Source organism: Cucumis melo, chromosome 11 (assembly GCF_025177605.1).
Source record: "Cucumis melo cultivar AY chromosome 11, USDA_Cmelo_AY_1.0, whole genome shotgun sequence".
In the NCBI taxonomy this organism is placed as follows: Eukaryota; Viridiplantae; Streptophyta; class Magnoliopsida; order Cucurbitales; family Cucurbitaceae; genus Cucumis; species Cucumis melo.
Genome location: NC_066867.1, coordinates 22,784,152 through 22,798,433, shown reverse-complemented (window position 1 = coordinate 22,798,433; position 14,282 = coordinate 22,784,152).

Sequence of the window (14,282 nt, the reverse complement as noted above, 5' to 3'; positions counted from 1 at the left end):
TATATTTATTATATTGGTGATTTTGTTTTAACCGATGGAAAAAAGGATTTAACCCTTGAAAATATCCTGTGTTCCTGATATTACTAAGAATCTAGTCAGTGTTTCTAAACTTGCACATATAATCATATTTATCTTGAATTTCATGGTTACTATTGTTTTATTAAGGACAATGCTACAATGGACATTTTGTTAAAGGAACTCTTAAGGATGAGCTTTACCAACTAGAAAGTGTTAGTGTGAAGAAAGGAGTATCACCAGTTTACAGTAATATTACGAATTAGCAGCTTATGAACAAAAATAAGGATCTATAAACCTTTGTCTTGATCGAAGGAACATATCCTGTCAAAATTAATGTTGTTGTATCCAAAGCTGTTTGGCATAGGAAACTTGGACATCCATCATCCAAAATTTTGAATTCTATACTGAAAGGTTGTAATTTGATAGTTAATAACAACAATGGTAAAACTGAATTTTGTGACTACTGTCAGTTTGGAAAATCTCATAATCTTCCATTTTCTAATTCTCAATCTCATTCTAAGGAACCCTTTGCTATTATATATTCTGATTTATGGGGTCTAGCTCCTTAGTGCTTCAATGATGGTTTTCGATACTATATATTGTTTATGGATGATTACATTAGATATACATGGATTTATCCGCTCAAACAAAAAAGTGCGACAGTTGAGGCATTTCAACACTTTGTTACATATGTTAAAAACCAGTTTAATAAAACAATTAAAGTGTTTCAATCTGACAATGGTGGATAATACAAAAAAATAAAACACTTATGTTTAAATCTGGGGATCAGCTGTCAGTTTTCTTGTCCCTATACCTGAGCTCAAAATGGTAAAGCAGAAAGGAAACATCGACACATTGTTGAAACTGGGCTTACGCTTCTTGCACAAGTCAACATGACCCTGAATTATTGGTAGGATGCCTTCTTAATCGCAGTCATCTTGATAAACGAAATGCACATACCTATACTTCAAGGGCTATCCCCAACTCAACTTCTATTTCATCCAAAATTAAAATTTTTAGAATTGAAGATTTATGGGTGTGCCTGCTTTCCGTGCCTAAGACCGTATCAACCTACAAAATTCAATTATCATTTTGAAAAGTGTATTTAGCTTAGCCCAAACTCAACCCACAAGGGATTCAAATGCTTGTCTAAATTTGGAAGAATTTTTATTTCTAAATATGTCACGTTCAATGAAAATGAATTCCCATTTGCAGATCTATTTTACCCGGCCCAACCCAATTCTCCAAGTCAATCGGCCTCTCCCTCCATTGTCATTTTCAAAAGTTGGCCTTCCCCCAACCAAGCCCAATCCAATATTACTCCTAGCCACAAAATCCCCAATTAACACCTATCAAACAAATAGCATAGCCTAGTCCATCTGCAACACAGTCTTTGCCTTCAATACCTTCAAGCTCAATCAACACTACATTAAATGACCCATCTTCGGCCCACTCCACCGGACACCCAACAACTTCTAATCCTACTATGCCACCTAATTCTTTATCTCCTTCTGCCACAATTAATCCGCCCAAAATTCATCCATACTCTTCGTCTTCTTCTCAATCTTCTTCATCCCTTGCTCTGACTACCATTGATAACACTATCCAACCACCTAATCCTCATATTCTCACCCATCCCATGATTACTCGAGCCAAAACCGGCATTTTCAAACCCAAAGCGAGGGTATCAAAATCTACTACTGATTGGGCACTCACCGAGCCAATAAGGATAAAGGAAGCATTGATCACCCCTTAATGAAAAAATGCCATGGATGAATAATATTGTGCATTACTTGCCATGAATACTTAGAGTTTGGTACTCCCTTGCTCATCTCAGAATATAGTGGGAAGCAAATAGGTTTTAAAACTCAAAAGGAATTTTGACGGTTCAATTCATTGACACAAAGCCCGACTAGTAGCTAAAGGATTTCACCAACATCCAAGGGTGGATTTCTTTGAGACATTTAGTCCTGTTGTCAAGGCTTCCACAATTTGGGTTGTTTTAAGCATTGTTGTAGCTTGAGGATGGACACTACACCAATTAGACTTTAATAATGCTTTTTTGAATGGACGACTGGAAGAAAGTGTGTACATGGCGCAACCACCTAAGTAAGTTAATTCTTCTCACCCTCATTATGTTTGTAAGCATAACAAAGCAATATATGGTCTGAAGCAAGCTCCACGTGCTTGGAACAACACATTATCAAATGCATTACTTAACTGGAGATTTACCAATTCAAAGTCTGATTCCTCTCTGTTTATATTTTGGCGTAAACAATCTACTATTCTCCTACTTGTATATGTGGATGATGTAATTATTACTGGAAATGATCATTCCTTAATGCAAATTCTGATTAATTTCCTAGATAAATAGTTTGCATTAAAGGATTTGGGAAACTCAAGTTATTTTTTGGGCTTCCAAGTGAAGTATTTAGACTATGGTTTTATATTCTCCCAAGAAACGTATGTTGATGACTTACTACACAGACTTCAACTAACTGATTTAAAAGCAGCTTCCTTACCTAGTGTAGTGGGGAAGACATTATCGGTTTTTGAAGGTACCCCACTTGATGACCCTTTTACATATCGCAACACTATTGGAGCACTCCAATATTTCACAAACACAAGACTGGATATTGCATATATGGTCAATCATCTAAGCCAGTTTCTTCAATGGCCAACAGATCTTCATTGGCAAGTTAAACGAATTCTTCATTATCTCAGTGGCACAAAATCGTTTAGGTTACTATTTCAACGCAGCTCAGATCTATCTATTTCTGCCTTCTCTGATGTCGATTGGGCATTGAATATTGATGATTGAAAGTCCGTCGTTGCCTATTGTGTATTTATTGGCAACAACTTGGTTTCCTGGTCCTCTAAGAAACAAACAGCTGTCGCTCGCTTCAGTGCCGAATCTAAGTATCGGGCTCTAGCTTTAGCTGCCTTTGAAGTCATCTGGTTAAAATAATTACTGACCGAATTGGATGTCTCTCCCTTTCTTAAACTTGTCATTTGGTGTGATAATTTTAGTCCTAGAGCGCTTGCCACTAAATCCAGTTTTTCACGCTCACACAAAACATATAGAGATCGATGTCCACTTCGTTCGAGATTAAGTTCTTAAAGGTGTTCTAGATGTTCAGTATGTTCCTTCAGAAGATCAATTGGCAGACTGTCTAACCAAACCTCTCACACACTCTCAGTTTCATCTTCTCCGTTCCAAACTTGGAGTTGTTAGTCCACCCACTCCTTTGAGGGGGGGATGTTAGAGACAACCATTGTGACCAAGCAATCGAGTTAACATCCTCTGCCTTGTTGGAGCCGAATCATCAGGGTAATGAAAATTTGTAGGTGTATGTGAGAAATGTATATGTTAAATAGGTTGTTATTTATCCTCCTATTCAATTCTGTCATTTGTATACTGCAATAATTATTTTTTATTTGTTATTATCCCAAAATTGGGATTTTTTCCGTATAAAGAGAGCTAATGGGTATTATCAATGCAAGTGAGAAAATCAAAGGGAAATTAATACCCTAAATTGTCTTTTTTTGTGAAAAGCTTTTCTGTTTCTGATTACTCTTCATTTTTATAATCTATATAACATTGTTGATCATCTTATTATCATTATGAAAAATGACCATTGGAAGTTTAATCACAATGATAAAATACTGAGATAGTCATTAAATTACTTTCTAATTGTGATTTGATTATTATTATTATTATTTTAATTTGATTACCTTCTAATTGTCACATTCTACTCTTTATTTTTTTTCACTTTAGTTAACCTTTTAAAATAATCATTTGATTTGGTTATCTTCTGATTTTCATCTAATTACCTTCTGACCATCGTTTAATTATCTTCTAATTGTCATCTAATTACCTTTTATTTTTCACCAATTTTTTCAAAAAAAGTAGATCAAAACGCCATGTACCCAGTTCTCTTTACAATAATGTATATATAATCTTCCTCCATAATCTTTCCAATCCAAAAACACTACAAAATAAATAAATAAATGAAAACATAAATTAGTTTTCATTTTATTATTATTTGAGATCAGATCATTAATAAAAAAAATAACGAAATGTACGCTTTTACCCTCATCCACAAGGATCAGACAACAGAATCCTAAGTTCGAACTCAACGGAGGCTCACCTGAGAGATTTTCGAAGTCGCCCCAATTTTCTTGTATTTTTCTGACAAAAATCTTCCCCAAACAATGTCAGAATACGCTGCCGATGAAATTCCGACAAAACCAGGGCCAATTTCCCGACATCGGAGGGAGTTGTGAGTTATAGAATTAACAAAACACAATCCTCCGACAACACTCCGATGCTCATAATTACTGCAATTTTTTCAAAAAATATCAATATTTAAATCTCTCTTAATTTGTTTAGAGTATTTTAAAGCAACAAGTTTAATATTTAATTAGGGTTCAAGAGAAAAGTGTGCGAAAAGAAAAAGGGTAAAATTTGGTATTTATAAAAATAAATTAACTTGATTTTTTTATTGTCCAATATTATTAATAATAATTTTTATCATATCTACTAAATAGAGGTGATAAGGGCTTAATTTTATTAAAAATTTTTGCTATCAAATGCAAATTCCTTTTTTAGACTTTTGTAAGCTCAGGGAGATTTTTGACCTACACCACAAAGTTGAAAAACATATTTTATTATTTAGCCTAAATAAATCAATGGAACAAACACAAAAACAAAGATTTTGAAATTATTTTCGATTATAATTTTTAAAAGGTTGATTTTCATAGATATAACAAAATACACAAATATTTAAAATCCGTGTAACAAAATTGAAAAACTTATGAACCCTACAATTTTTTTTTTAAATATTCCAGATTTGCTCTTGCTACTATTAAATTTCATGCGGCTTCGTTTTCTTCCTTTCTCCTTTCCATCTTTTTCCTTCTCTTCTTCTTCTGCACTTTTTCTTTTATATTTTTTTTGAAGTCATGATTATTGTTCTACGATTATTATTATTCTTTCTTTTATATATTTTTTTTTTCACTTCTTCAAATTACCATTTGGTAAACAATCTTCATCATCTCTCATATATTTCATCTTCCAGATCTAAACAATCGTGTACCGAAGCTAAATGATTTTGGTTCAAGATTGTGTACCAAATATAAAAGATCTTTGGTACACGATCTTGAACAAAAATTGTTTAGAACTTTGAATACGATCGTTTAGCTCTTGGTACACGATCATGTACAAAATCTAAACGATATTGGTACACGATCTTGTACTAAATTTAAATGATCGTGGTACACGATCGTGAACCAATATCGTTTAGATTTTGTACATGATTGTTTAGGCTCTTGGTACGTGATCGTGTACCAATATTCAAACGATCTTGGTTCACGATTGTTTAGAAGAAGAATTACAAACGCGTGTGTGGCTTGTGGTGATACTACCTATACGATCGTGTATCATTTACTAAATGATCGTGTATCATTTCCTAAACGATCATGTAGAAGAAGAATTACACGCGCACGTTTTTTGTGGTCGATTAATCAAGTGTTGACTGGAACGTTTTTTATATTTCCCATTATGGGCCTGTAAATTTTTCATTTTCGAAGTTGTTCTATACCGTCCAAAAATTTTGCAAATTTTTTATATTTTCGAAAAACCCCTTTCTAAAACCTGGCTTTAATTCTACGAACATCGTTGAAAAGTATATATACACATGAGTAAACAACCCAATATTTATTTGTGAAAATATTGATTATAAATTTAATTTTAAAAATTAGAAATTAAGAAACTTATGGTTTATTTATCAACAAAATTCTAACTTACTCACTCACTTTTTACCAATAAAGAAAGAAAGAAATCTCAGTGAACTGAATAGTTTAATTTTTATAATATAGAGTTTCTTTTCTTTGTAAGTTTAAGCCTAATCTACCAATTAAACCATTGAATAACTTTTTCGAAATAAATCTTTTAGAAAAAACATAGCACCAAAGTTAACTTACTTTCAAATCTGATCAATTTTATTTCATAAATATGTTTTATACTTTCTGAAAGCATATGAGATATTTCTCCTTTTAACAAAATTTCAAAATTAAAAATAAAAGACCTATGTAAGGGTAAAAATGAAAAGGATCGTGGATAAAAATACAACTTGAAGTATTTGGTCTAAAGGGATGACCTCAATGAGTCATTCTCGTAGAAAATGACAAGTATTCAAGAGGTTTTTAAAATGGGTTTATTATTGAAGGTAGAGTTGTAATTTTGTCTTAATGACATTTTTATAAATCTTTCATCTTCTTCTTTAGGTCTTTTAATTAGGGAAAAGAAAAGAAGGAGAGGGAGTGAGGGTCAATCAAAAATAAAAGAAAAGAGAGGGTGAGATAGGGCAGTAGCCGTTAAGAACACACAAAAGAAAAAGAGAGAGGTACACTACAAGAGACGTGGGTACTCCCGACGCACAAATACGTCGGCGGAAATGCAAAGAATGTCGGGAAAGGATATCCCGACGTACAAAACGACGTCGGGAAGAACGTCGGGGGAAATGCATCGCGAGAGGCTTTTCCAACACAACCTAATTATTAACAACACAATACTTCAAAATATCTTCACATCCTACAAACCCCTCCAAACTACAAAGGCTACCATAACTGCAGGATAGCCAACACAACCTAATTATTAACAACAAAATACTTCAAGCTATCCTAACTACCACCCCTTGATACCAGCAAATTCAAAACAAAAAAGGCTACCATAACTGCAGGATAGCAAAAACAAATTTTAACACACATATTACATTCCCAATTCAATTTAACTATTAACTCCCCCCCCCCCCCCCCCCCCCCCCCCAATCTCAATTTTCAATTTAACTTAAACCCCATCTCTCCAATTCAATTTTAAATTTAACTATTAACTCCACTCCCCCCCCCTCCAATTTCAATTTTCCATTCAACTATAAATTCCCCTCCCCCCCCCCCCCCCCAATCTCAATTTTCAATTTTCAATTTTCAATTCAAATATAAACCCCCCTCCCAATTCAATTTTCAATTTAACAATAAACCCCTCCCCCAATTCAACCCCCATTCAATTTTATTCAATTTTCTAAAACAAAAATCCTAAACCATTCAAATTTCAAATTTCAATTCAACTACAAATTACACACACTCTATACAAAAATACATTTAACAAACAAAAATCTATTCCAAAAGAAAATCCTAAACTAATTTTCATAAAAAATAACCCTAAACTAATTTTTATCAAAAAAAAACCCTAAAACATAAACTTAAACTAAATAAATTTACATATTTCACTTACCTAAAGTGGCAGACGGCGACGAGGAACAACGGCGAGGGCGGTCGGCGACGGACGGCGGCGGAACAAAAGGAAAGAACGGCTGCGGCGACTTCTTCTTCTTCTCCTTTCTTTTTCTCCTCTCCTCTCGGCTTCAGTTCTGTGAATACAGAATTGAAATGAATTTAAAGGGGATTTCCCGACGCAGTCCCGAGGCGTCGGGAAATCCCCCAAAATGCGTCGGGAAAAGGGGAATTCCCGACGCTCATTAAACCCCTTTTCCCGACGTTTCACGCGGCGTCGGGAAAAACCCCTATTCCCGACGCCTCTCCCGACGCACTGTGCACGGCGTCGGGAAAAGCCCCTTTTCCCGACGTATTGTTGCCGACGCTTTCGTGGTGCGTCGGGAAAGATTGTTTTCCCGACGCATCTCCCGACGCGTTGTTGATGGCGTCGGGGAAAGCCCTTATTCCCGACGTTTTTTATGCCGACGTGATTTTCGGCGTCGGGAATGGGCCATTTTCTTGTAGTGGTAGTTGATGGACAGAAGACGTTAGTTGACAGAGAGTATTGAAGTTAGCGGAGTTTCTATGAGACTCATACCTATGAAGGGCTAAAATTTGACTAAGTATTAAAGAAAATGCGTTTTGGCATGAGCTAGGCTATAAGAAGTAGGTGTTTTGAGTGAAAGGTTTGATAAAAGTAACATTAGGTGATGAAACAAGACTACACAATAAGAAGTTGGCGACTCAGTTAGTTTGCAAGAAGGGTTAAGTGAAAAGACTTTTGAAGGTTAAGTGTTAGTATGCAATTAAGGTTTTTTCGCGAGTTGAAAGACTAGATGAGAAGGAGTAAGAAAAATTTCCTAAGGATGTTTAATGTGACATGTGTAAAAGATGAAGCTAAGCATGATTAAGTTAAACATGAAGTTTACACGTGTACCAGTATGAGTAGGAGCTGGTGTGATAACAATAGTTTAAGCATGACTAATCTATTTTAAGACTAGTATAAATAGAAGTTTTCAGTCAGATTATTAAGGATTGTGATTTTGAAAGTTTGAAGAAGAAACTAAGTGTTGAAGTGCTATGGAAAGGACTAAGCGAGAAGAAGGAGTGTGAGTAATCAGTCTTAAGGCTTAAGTTATTGTAAGTGTTTTCTTTCAAAGTGTTTTTATGATAAACGTTTTCTTTAAAAGTTATACTATTTTGAAGTGATGGTTTCAATACAACTGTTTCCAAAAAGATGTTGATTGTAAGCTTATGTTTTGTTTAAAGATTGTTTTACGTGTTGAATGATTTCAATGTTTGTGAAATAGTGTTCAAACCATTAGTCTTCTTCCTATCATGATCTAACTATTATGTACACATAAAGAGTAAAGACAACTATATATAAAAGATGTGCATGGTGACATAAGGCGGGACAATGCATAAAAGATGTGTATTGCGCTTTAGCCTGAGCAACAAGAAACAAATAAGGATATCTCCGATGCTGGTGATGGAAAGGTCATCTCAGTAGTCTAAACGCGAGATGATAAATCTTTGCTTAGAGAATGATTCAAGATCATGATGAAAGAAATGATTGTAGACTAATATGTGTTTATGTGAAATGTATGTTATTACGATTTGATATGTTTATGTAAAAGATATGTTTATGTAAAAGATATGTTTAAGTGATTTGATGTGAAAAAGGATGTTGACAAAAGGTATTTCGCGAAAAAGGGTTCTTAAAACCTCACTAAGTCCTTTGACTTATGTTTTTAAGTTTTAGTCCTCAGGTTATTAGGTGTTAAGGCCAAAGCAAGGAAAGGGGAGAGACTTACTAGGCGAGAAGAGGTTGCCAAGGTGTTTAGCTTAAATTTAAGTATCGCTTTTGTAATTTTGTTAAGAGTTGTAAAGTGTTGTAAACGAATGATCTAAGTAATAAAAGTTTAAGAGTTTGTTACTTCTGTTAAGTTGTTTATCACCTTATGTTTGTGTTTTAAAGTTTAAGGTAAAATGCTAGACGATTAAGCAAAGCTTAAGGACCTCAAGCTTGGTGTTTTGGCACTTAATCCGTCAAGATACTTAAAGTCATACCATGTCTCGCATGGCAAGTTGGGATGCGTGGGGGGTAGGGTGTGACAATTTCGACGTTTTTTGAGTGATTTTGCTGCGAATTTGGCAGCAGGTTTTAGCTTTTGACTTTTTTCCAGAGCGGTTGACGGTGTCTGATGGGGTTTGATGGATGCGTTCTTCCGACGTTTTCTGTGGTTCTTTGATAGCGGCTTCCAATAGTTCATCAGGGGTAGTTTTTGTGACTATCAGCTGTGCGTGGGTTCTTCTTGGGTGTGCAGTGGTTGCTTGACACATTGAGCTCCTGTCAGAGGAGGTGGTTTCCAGTGGGTTTTGAGTCTTAGTATCAGAGGCAGCAACCGACATGTGGGTCTATCAATTTCTTGGTGTTTGATCGAAGGTATAGTCGGGTTCTACATAATAAATTATAGATTGTTGTTATCTGGTTGATATAAGTAATTGTAACTTGATTGCTCTTAATAAAATCCCTCAAAGCTCGTTCTTAAAGTTGATGTAGACCAAATTGGTCGAACCACTATATGTCTTTGTGGTTATCTGGCTATTATGTTCTGGTTTGGCATTGTGTTCTCTGGCTTTGGTGCAGAAATTTAACAAATGGTATCAGAGCTTGGATAGAAATTTCTAACAAGTGTTATCACTGCTCTATTTGATCCAAAAAAGAGTTGTGTTTGTGTAGTAGTTTGCAGTTGGCATATACTTGGTTGAATCGCTTTTGTAAAGATGGCCTCAACATGGTTTGTGGCTTAGTTTGATGGAAAGGGTGATTTTGCTCTTTGGAGGAAAAAGATTAGAGCTATTTTGGTTCAACAAAAAGTAGCAAAAATCTTAGATGAAAAGAACCTTTCAGAATCTATTACAAAAGATGAGAAAAAGGATATGAATGAATTAACCTATTCAACGATCCTTTTGTATCTTTTAGATAATGGAGTGCTTAGGCTAGTGGATGAGGCTACTACTACAAGGGAGTTAGGGTTTAGGGTTTAGGAAAAAGCTAAAAAGCCTTTACTTGACAAAATCCTTACCAATTAAATTATATCGAAAGGAGACATTCTTTGAATATAAGATGGACCAAAGTAAAGGTTTATAAGAGAATCTAGAATGAATTTCAGAAGATTATAGTTGATCTCAATAACATCAGTGAGAAGATGTCGAATGAGAATCAAGTAGTGAAGTATCCCTAGCTTGTCCAGTTTTTCGTCGTGTACTCTCTTCGCGTAGAGGCTTTCCATCGCATAACCCTTTTCCAAAACACGTTCTACTAACAGAAATCTCTTCGTACAACATCTCTACTGCAGTCCTTTATCGTGTTGGTGGTATGCTATCAGGGCCCTACAATCATATCTTGCGACAACCAAGCTACCATTTACATAGCCAACAATCCCATGTCCCATGAGATAACCAAACACATTGAACTTTGACTATCATTTTGTCCAAGACAGAATCATTGAAGGCTCCATAAAACTACTACCCATTCACTCTTCAAATCAACTAGTAGACACACACACAAAACCACTCACAGCAACAACGCTTTCCTACCAATTTTGCATGATGAAAGTTAAAAATATCTTTTTCCCATATTGAGGGGAGTATTATAAATAAATCAGAGAAGTTATCATTAGTTAGATCATTAGTTTGTCTGTTAGAAAGATGTTATAAACAATTTCTTTTATCGTTAGAACCACCAATGTACTTATCTCTTATAAATACCACTCTAATAAAATGAGCGAAGTATTAAACTTACATTTGTCTAATAAAAACTAAATTCCATGTTTATTAAACAACAAAATTAATAGATCATTTGTTTCTATATTTTAGTTCAACTTTTCATTTGTTTGCATCTTGTTTTTTAGTATTTTTTTTACAGGATTTTTATAGTAGGAAAAGGTTGAAATTATTCACAAATATAGTAAAATTCATCCAACTTTCTATAATGTTTTTTATTTATTTATATATATATATATATATATATATATATATTTGTGCTATCTCCCATTCCCTTCTTTTTACTTGAAAAAGTTTTTATTTCTTATTTGGTTTGTAATTCCTTTTACCATTTTTAGTTGAACTCCATCCATCTCTTTCTTTCTATGTTCTAGATGTAGATTTGATGTTTTTGTTTTTTCCTACTTTTTTAAATAAAAAAATTATACATGCACCATAATAATGAGTATTTTTTTTTTCTTTTAGATAACAAATATATATGTATCGTAACAATGGACTTAACTTCATTTTGATTGGTTTTTTTAACAAAAAAAAAAAGATTTTAACAAAGATAAAGATGTGTTTTTTTTTTTTTTTTTGTTGCACCCCTATTTTTTGTATAACAATTGAGATATACAGAAATAAAAAAATGTAAAACTTTGTTTAATTATTAATTAGGTGAATATAAATAAAGGATGGAATTATGACTGCATTAAATTATAAAATAGAGTAGTGTATGTTATAAATTTAGGATTGTCTTGATTTATATATATGTGGATGAATTATGTACCTTTTATTTTGTCAATGTGCTTGGTAGTTAGGGATTAAATTCTAGCTTATTAAATATGAGATGGTGACCAACAATTTTTGGTAACACAACATAATCAAACTTTTATTATTATTGTCATTATTATTATTATTTGGTGATTTTGCAACCAGCACCGTTTTGAGCCTACCCAATTAAATCATGCTATACTATATAACATTTATATCTTTAGAAATTATATAAAATAAATAGCGAGTTCAGTTAATATATATATATTTTGAATACGACTTATTCAATTATAATTAAGATCTGGTGATAATTATGTTAATATTAATTAATTAAATTCAATACGATTTAAATTGAAAACTCGAAAGGACAAGAGGCAAAAAGGTGAGAAATTTTAACTTAATTAAGTTACTTGTACCTTGAACAGACCAATACAATTGTGTTATGGATATATATTAGAAATTATTAGTATTAATATTAAATTCAATTATTATTTTTATTATTAAGAGCTTGACTTTGAACGTATGATTTGGGAGGTTATACACATTATTAGTACTTCAATGCTCCTTATGAATCGCAGTAGCCTTGCAAGCTTGAATTTTCTCTGTCTTCTACTTTTTCATGATGTTATGTATTGTTAATTGAAAAAGATAAACATTGAATTTTATGGATAATCCAACTTTTAATATAAAAAAGTTAAAAGATTTGTTAGTAATACATAAACTTATTGAATCCTTTATATATATAAATCAAATGTACACAAACTTGTTAGTTATTTTCCATTGCTATTGTAGTTTAACGAACTCTAAAACCTAACTACAAGTGATCCCAATCAGCTGCCACAGTACATCATCCATAAAACAATGGAAAAAGTGGCTTGACTACACAAGAACAACATCTACTCATTTTTTGCAGTTGAAAACGAATCATGAATGTAATTTTACCAAAAGAAAAGAAAAAAAAAAGAAAAAAGGCAAATTGCTAAAACCGCTCCTAAAGTAGAATGGTATTTGTAGTTTGTTGAGTTTTATGTTTTAAAATTCATGATCTATGAATGTTAAACTATTCTATTATTTAATAGATCTAGTAGTTATTGAAGTAGTGTTCAATAAGTTGTTATTATATAAAAGATTTGTTTATTATAAATTCAGAATCCAATAAGTAATTAAGGTTCCTTGACTAGTATGAGTATTTGAACTTTATGCATGCAGTGATATAAATGTGGATCAAAGTTCGAGTAATAATCTAAATGGTCTATAATATAGGATTAATATAGTATAGGAATAAGGTTGGATGCTTTATTCTGGGATATAGTGGCCCACTTTGCTTTTGGTACAAGCAAAGCGATCTCGAGATGCTCATCTAGAAATATACGAGTGGGGGCGCGTCCTATGCAATAAGATTGTGTAAGAGTGAACCATGAAATATTCACTTTTACTTTATAATGTTGTTAACTAATTAAAACTGGTTATTTCAACTTTGATGATCTAGGTAACTCGACCTTAATCTTAATCTAACTATGCATTCCTATTTACTCAAGATCATCCTTTGATCTATATAGGTGAGAGAAACTCATCAACGCATGCACCATAGACCTTCCATTTCAAGGGTAAAACTATAGGTGCTAGGGACGTAAGGTGCAAAATAGAGTTCACTCATGCTCGCTTTAGGGTTAGCAGATAGGTTGTTCCTTTAAGTGCTAACTTCAGATCTTGAACGAAGGGACCTCACATTTTCATTGACTTGAGAGGGATTCGATTCATAGGTTGAACAGTAAACCAATTGTTTATCAAAGGATCAACTGAGGCTTAAAGAACAAGATATAATTTGAGGGTAAAATGATAAATTGACCAAATCGATATTACGAAACTTGTGAAGGGTTAACTTACTAATCATGGTTATATCAAATGGACATAAATATATTATCTACAATGAGGAAAGTGAAAACTACAAGCTATAGTAGACAATCCTAATTAATTAACGAATGTTGATTAGCTTGGTTCATTGTGAAAGTAAAATTAGAAAGCAGTGACGAGAAATTTGAATAGTTCAAATTGATTAAAGGTAAAATTATAATAATATTCGATATAATTAAGGATTTTCAAATGAGAAAGAAATGATATTTAAGTATGAGAAAGTCGAATAAGGATTGGAAATGGAAAAGAAAGGGCGAAAACAAAGGAGGACGAGGGGTCTTGCTTAGTCGAATAAGGATTTGAATTATTGTGAATGGGAGTGATCAGGTTTAACTAGAATTTAATTAATTAACTATTTACTTTCAAATTAACACATCATGGGAAAAAGTCAAAAGTAGTTAGAATGTTAGAGTTTTAATGATTGGAAGTCAAAGCTTAACTTTGATGTTGAGTTAGTGGATAATTACCCAATAATTCAAATGTGATAAATAATTAGCTACGTGCTTGTTCTGTAGTTTATTAAGCAATCTCTC